We start from the raw sequence: 6,000 nt of genomic DNA on the forward strand, positions 1-6,000 counted from the left end.
ATCCAAAATGTGAAAATAAGAATGCATCCATTGCCTCAGTGCGAAACCCAAATTAGCCAATAGATTTACAAGGCATTTCATAAATACTTCTCCTTTCAATATATTTTTAAAAGATTTTATTTATTTTTAGAGAGAGGGGAAGGGACAAGAAAGATAGGGAGAGAAACATCAATGCATGGTTTCCTCTCCTGTGGCCCCCCACTGGGGACCTGGCTTGCAATGCAGGCATGTGCCCTGGCTGGGGATTGAACTAGTGACCCCTTGGTTCACAGCCCATGCTCAATCCACTGAGCTACACCAGCCAGGGCTCCTTTCAATATTTTTATTAGGCTTTCACGGGAGCTCACTTCTGAGTAGAACTGAACAGAGTCAGAGGCAGCAGACTGAGCGGTCTTCTCACTTCGATCAGGGGCCTAGAGGCTTTGTGGCTCCAGGTGGGGAGTTCCAGGAGGGGCACAGGACATGGTGGAGGGGATGGGGCTGGGAGGCAGAGGGGCTGGACAAAGTCTGGCCGGAGGTCAAGGTTTCTGGGTGAAAACTGTTTTGGTGGGGGTCTTAAGTTTTTTTAGTTCTTTGTATATTCAGAAATAATGTCATAAAAAATTTTAATTTAGAGTATATACATTATAAAGTCAAAATTCCTGGTGTTGATGGCTAACAGTTTGTTGTGTAGATTTTCTGACTTTTTTTCTGTTCATGTACTACTAACACATATGCAATTTTAACTTCTTTTTATATGTGCTATATCTTGGATATACTTCCTTGTCATTATCTATAAATCTGCCTTATTCTTTCACTGCTATTGACAGACAAATTTAAGTTGTATGCATTGTTTTGAATACCTTTTGAGTGTTGTGTGAGTACTTTCAGAAATCTATCCACTGAAGGACAAGCAAGTCCCTTGGAGTGCAATGGCTGCATCAAAAAATTTGTAATAAAAAATATTGCACTTTATAATTTTGATGGGTTTTTAAATTTTCCTTAAAAATATGCCAATCCTGTGTTTTTGAGGAGCAGAATTAGTGGAGTCGAGGAGGTGGGCCTGGCATGGAGGAAGGGCAGGTTCTTGCATGAAGGCAGCAGGAAGAACCAGAACTCACCAGTTGGGATCGTGGGGGCTGAGGACCAAGCTCTGGGAAGAAAGGCGTGTGTCTGGTTTCATGCTCTGTTGTCACTGTACTGAAATTCTTAATAGTGTTCTAACGAGGGGCCCAGAAGTTATATTACTGGTCCCGGCAGCAGGGACCACAGGCCCAGAGCCACGGCCTCATGGCGTGTGGGTTGCTGCATGGACAGCACTTGGCCCTGAGGTCAAAGGGAATGGGCCTAGGGCCCATCTGGGGAACACTGGACTGGAGCATGGGGGCTCACATGAGGGCCAGGAGCCCGAGGAGCAGCGGGACTGAGGCCCATCGGCGCCTGTGTTTACTGGCTCTCAGAGTGTCTAAAACAGCGACCCGTCCTGGCACTCTGGTGGCTTTGGAGTGTGGTCGCAAGACTGGCAACAGCAGCAGCATCACCCCTGGGAACTGGATTGAAATGCAGATTCTCGGCCTTGACCCAGATCAATGGAACCAGAAATTCGGTGGAGCCCAGGAACGTATGTTTCAACCAGCCAGCCCTCCGGCTGATTCTGACAGGTGCTCAAGGATGAGAGCCACCGTGCAAACCAACTCTGAGTCCACAGGCGACCTGTTGGGGTTGGCTTCTCAAACATCATAAACCTTCTGGGCTCTCAAGGGTGGAAGTGAGCACCGTGGGAGGAGACCCAGGAGCCTGGCATGTTTCTTGCCCAGGCTGGGGCGTTCCCTGCTGCTTTAGCCTGAAGGAAAAGCTTTGGACTTTATGAGTCTCCTGTAATTAACTTGTTTTTTCTCCTTTCCCATGACGAACATAATCTGTTGGGCTGATAAAATGCCAGGTAGACCTCATTTCTGTGGCCCTGGTAGGTTCAAGATACAAGCTATAATAAGTCCTCCTCACATAGTGGGTAAAGGAAAGCTACACAAAGATGAATATCCTAAAAGACTTACTAATCATGTGAGTTCTGCTCTGGAGAAGCTAAATGGCCCCATGTTAGCTAATAGCTTTAAGATCACATTTTAGACTCTTAGAAGTTATGTTTAAGGTAAACATCTTCATCAGGAAAGAGGCCTCTTGGGATACAGAGTGTGAGAACATTAAAATTGGAAAGGGCAGCTGGAGATGGTAATAAAGTTGTGTCTCATCGAGGGATGGTATCAAAAACAGCTGATGGAAGTTGTGTACACTCTCTGGAGAGCCTGTCTCTGTGCTGTGCCCTGCAGAGTGGGTGCAGGCACACTATGTAGAATGGACGTTACAGGCATGTGGTGGGCAATGCAGTCAAGGCCAAGGCAGCAGGGCCCCATGCCTCTTCCCTCCTGGCTAGGGACAGGGAAGCCATTTAAAGGTGCAGTGGCTGAAGCTCAGGGGTGGCACACATTTTGAAACCCTGCAGAGAAAGCGCCGATCTCTGACAGAATGGAGGTCTTTTACTGTGCCTGGGGTGAGGGGTGTGCCAGTCTGAGGGCAAGCACGGAGTGTTCAACATCCCTCACCCTGGAGCCGGGGCACCCCCGTCCCTCTGCAGCAACCTGCAGCTAACCTGGGGGAACTGTGTCCAACTGGTCACTTTTGTGCTGCAGGGAGAAGCTGGGGCTGGACCTTCCTCTCTGCCTGTCCTTCTCCTCTTAATTCCACACATGCTCAGTGAGTTTGACTGTATGCTGGGCCCTCCCTCCAGGAGTGAGGAAGGGTGACCAGGCTTCAGAGCTGGAGAAGAGTCATCCTCCCGCTGCCTGTAAGAGGTGTCTGGTTCTACGGGGACAGCAGAAAGTCTGCAGTCTCTCTTACAAGTGCCCAGACACGGACACTGTTTTGGGAGCACCATCCCCTAAAAGGAATCTCCATGTTTGCTTTACATCTCCTCTGTGCCCGCTGGAGACATGTCAAGGGCAGACCAGTGACAAGTGGTTCATGGAATGTTCTCTACACTGCAGGTGTGAAAGAAGATGGGCTCAGGGTATCATAACCGATGAAAAAGACTAAGCAGAATAGAATTGACTTTCCACATCATTGACACTGGCAGGAAAATGTTAAGTTGGTCTGAGCAGCTGGCTCTGGCCCAATGCCCTGGAGCACGGGGAGGCTCCGTTCTTCCCTGGTGTTGGCCCAGGGAGCTCTCTGCTCATCTTCTCCAGCACGTTTGCAGTGAGGGACCACGAGGCTGTCAGGTGCCTTTGCAAATGAAGGCATGTGATGCTGTCTGTAATGTTCTCAACCTGACAGGATTAAAAAGAAAGTCTTCACGAAGAGATACTCTCCAGAGGCCTGAATCTGATTTCCTTTGAGATTTCTCCCCTGTGAGTGACCTTTTCTTCTACGCATGGGCCTCTGACATTCAGAGTTTCCTTGAATTTGCTGCTTTTGCTCCTGGGCTCAGCCTTTGTGATATAATGCCTGCATCCCTGGCCTGCACCTCGGATGCTGGGATTGGGGCTGCAGCCGGTGAGAAGAAAACGCTTGAACAGATAAATTCTTAAGAGATCAAGGTTTGCAGTTATCTCAGTATCTTCAAAAAAGACACAGGGCAGGGAGCTGAAGCAGACAGGTGGAATGAGGACCAAGTGGAATGCTTCTCAGAGCTCTGGGTGGCATCGGTGGGTCTGTGGAAATAACTTGTCTTCCAGGAGGCTCCACAGATGCTGAGATGCTGGCAGCTGCTGTGCGGCTGGATGTCCAATCCCTGCCTCAAAGAACTGGAACCGCATTTCTGCACCCAGTCGTTTCTCTGGCTTTTAAATCTGCATTTCTTTCAAGTAAATGCCTGACTCAAAGGCATGTCACACATACTTGTTTTGTCCACATCACTTAGTTCTGAAGAACTTTTGCATTTTTACAAGTTATTCTTTTTGAGAATTCAGTGAAACAGAGGCGGGTGTCTGCAGCTCCTGGTGTTAGGTGGGACACTGAGGCCCATCTGAGGTCCAGCATCTTGTCTGAGTGGTGTCTCCACATTCCACACTCCATGCTGAACAAGGCAGGGTGCTTAGCTGAGTGTAAAAGAAACCAACTCCAGCTGAATGAGGACAAAAGGAGGGACTGGGCGGCTCCTGGAATGGCCAGCAAGGCAGGTGAGCCCGACGCAGAGCGAGGGCGGGAACAGAGGCAGGGACCCCGGAGGCAGCCGCCTCTGTCCAAACTCCAAATGGATGCTCATCTGCTCTGCCTGGACGAGGCTGGCCATGTGAGCCGAGGTCACCAGCCTGAGCGTTAGTTAGCTCCTTCTGGCTCCTCTGGTGGGATGGACTCACGCTGGGGAAGTTTTCAAACATTTGGTTGCTGGTGAAGTGTGTTCATATCTTTGCCCTTTCTTTATTGAGTTGATAACTCACTCAGTTCTTTCTGAAAAGTCCCTCTTCAACATCTTTGTTTGGGAAGTTTCTGGAAAAAACAGCGAAAAGTATAAGAAGCTGAGAGCCAGCTTATCCTCAGACCATAAATTTAAAATGAAATATATTTACTTCTCAGACTAAAACATTCATTGTCAGCAGTGTATTATATAGGGTTATTTAGAAATCTGTGGTGTGTAGAATTACTAAGGAACCCTGAGAGGCCCTGATCTCTCATTTTACTAGCTATCAGGCACAATCCCAGCAGTGAATGAAAAATAAACAATTGAAGAGAAAAAGAATCTCATTGCCTGTGTCTTAGATTTTCAGAAATGATAATATTCGAAAGCCATAACCTCGGAAAACTAAAGAACAGCTTATTTTGAACCCATTGCTTGAATCTGTTTTTCTCTAATTGTGATAAAAAGTTCAACCCTGAGTACATTGATCTGCTAGAATTTCATGCCACTTGCTTTAAACTGCAAAACCCATTTTCCTGCCACCTCTATGAACATGTATTGAGCATTCAGTAAATCTGCCATGAAGGACACACAGAAAGACCCAATCATGAAGCATTTACCAGTCTGGCGAAGTGGGCTGTTTCCCTGGGAGAACACCATTTCATGAAGGAGCAGGGCGGCTTAACCTCCCAGCCTGTGGAGAGGGCAGACAAGGACCTCATCGCTTGATTTCTGGTTTGATGATCCGGTGAAGACATTTTACTGACCTACACCTAGGGTTTTTGTCTGCTGTCGGTGGCCGGCACTGCTCTGGGGCTGCATTACCCACTCCCTTCCAAGACTGCACAGCTCTGAGAGCTGCAGAGTTGCCAGCAGTTTTCTGTAGAAGGGAAAGGAGCTGTCCAGTCCTGAGTCCAGAACTAGTGCTGGCCAAATGCGCAAAACAAGGGAAACCTTGGAAATCTCCCAGATCAAGAAAACAAAATCCACAGATCCCTTAGGGGAGTGCGGGCATCTGCATAAAGTGACATTTTACTAGATTTAGACTAACTCTGTATTCTGATCTCAAGGAAGAACTTTTCATTTAGTTCAGTCAGTGATGGACTTTCTCATGGAAACCATGTAGACTTGCATCCAGAAACCCTGGGCCCAATGCTGTGTGAAGAATTGATTCCTACATTCTCAATTCTTTGTGTTAAGACTGTAAGTTTGTGGAACTGATGTGCTGAAAGAGTAGGACCCCTGAGAACCCACAGGAAACCACTTATTCTCCCCTCTTGTCCTCAACCCCCTTCAGGTACCCTCTCCTCCCACTTCTCCCCATAGGAGGAAGAGCAGGGAAATTTTCTCATTTCACTCATAGTTGTCTCTGTAACTTCTCACCTCAATTCCCAAGGTGGTATCAGGTTAAGGACTGAAATTGAACAAATTTTAAATTTCAGTTTATATTCAATATAGTTTTGTATTAGTTTCAGGTGTACAACATAGTGGTTAGACATACACTTCATAAAGTGTTCCCCAATATTTCCATAACCCGCCTGGCTCCGTGCACAGTTATTATAATATTATTGACTATGTTCCCCATGTTGTGATCCCCATGAGTATTCTGTAACTACAAGAGATTGTAG

This window comes from Phyllostomus hastatus, unplaced genomic scaffold (genome assembly GCF_019186645.2).
Source record: "Phyllostomus hastatus isolate PE091 unplaced genomic scaffold, TTU_PhHast_1.1 phas_contig_86, whole genome shotgun sequence".
NCBI classification, from domain to species: domain Eukaryota; kingdom Metazoa; phylum Chordata; class Mammalia; order Chiroptera; family Phyllostomidae; genus Phyllostomus; species Phyllostomus hastatus.